We start from the raw sequence: 1,502 nt of genomic DNA, 5'->3' as shown, positions 1-1,502 counted from the left end.
CAGCTGTGTCAGTCCTTTTCAAAGAGAGCAGCATTCACCAGCTTGGGACTCACCCTCCTCAGAGGCCTGGATCCCAGCTCTGAAGGCCACTGCTCCAGGCTTCTTCTTTTAAAAGAAAAAAAAAAATCATATTTATTAACAAATTTTATACATACATGTATATAATGTATTTGGATTATAATCACCTTCCATTACCTTGTCTTTTCTCCACTCCCCTTCCCCCCACTGAACTCCCTTCTACCTTGCCGTGTGTGTGTGTGTGTGTGTGTGTGTGTGTGTGTGTGCGCGCGCGCGCACGCGTCCATCCCACTGAGTTAAATAGGGTTGCTTGCATGAACATAAGCAGGGGAGTTATTTACCAGAGGACGTGCAACTTACCAGTGGCTACTCCACTGAAGAAAATATCTCCACCTCTCCCTCAGCAACCATTAAGTACCAATAACTCCTCAGGGAAGGATGGGGCCTCATGCCCTCCTGCGCCATCCATGGTAGAATGTTGCTGGGCCCAATGCTGTGCGGCCTTGCGCAGGTAAGGAAAGCTGCTATGAGGTCGTGATCGCGTCATGCCTGGAAGTCAGCGTTGCACAGCAGTCCTTCCCGTCCTCCAGCTCCTAGTGTGCGTCAGATGCTCCCCCACGACCCCTCCTTGAACCTCGGAGGGCTTACATACATGTCTTACTTAGCACTGAACATGCATCCGTCACTTTCAGCACTCTGACATGATTCGAGTCTCCCCAGTGGTCAGCACCTTCTGCAAAAAGCAGCTTCTCTGATCAAAAGTGAGAGAGCCACTAGTCTTGGAGTAACATAAATATTAGAGGGCAATTTGATGGACGCAAATACCACTTAGCCAAACAACAGTAGTAGCTTCCCTCCTAGGACCTACGACAGGATAAACTTGAAGGGACTGAAGAACCACAGCATCACTTTCCACTGCCCAGTGGTGTATGGGAAGGTGGACAGGTGTGAAGGATTCTCCCTTGGTTCCCTGGAATACCATTCTGGGAGTAAGGTATAATTTTTTTTTGTAGGGGGTTTGTCTGCACTTCTGAAGTGGCTAGAATCATAATTTGCTTTCAGATAATTCATTTTTAAAAACATTTTATTTATTTATTTGAGAGAAAGAGAGAAAGAGGCAGAGAGAGAGAGGGAGAGAATAGGCATGCCAGGGCCTCCAGCCACTGCAAATGAATTCTAGACACATGTCCCACCTTGTGCAGCTGGCTTTCATGGGTACTGAGGAATCAAACCTGGGTCCTTAGGCTTCACAGACAAGTGCTTTAACCATTAAGCCATCTCTCCAGCCTCAGCTAATTCATTTTTTTTATTTAATAAACATTGATGTACTACAGTTCGCATACATAAGACAAAGTCCCAGCTACCAAAAGTGTAAGATAAATTAATTATAATAAAAATAATCAGAATTAAAAGGTAAAACTGGCAGGGCGTGGTGGCATACAACTTTAATCCCAGCACTTGGGAGGCCAAGGTAAGAGGATCAC

Source organism: Jaculus jaculus, chromosome 3 (assembly GCF_020740685.1).
Source record: "Jaculus jaculus isolate mJacJac1 chromosome 3, mJacJac1.mat.Y.cur, whole genome shotgun sequence".
NCBI lineage: Eukaryota > Metazoa > Chordata > Mammalia > Rodentia > Dipodidae > Jaculus > Jaculus jaculus.
Note: the sequence above shows the minus strand (reverse complement) of the source record.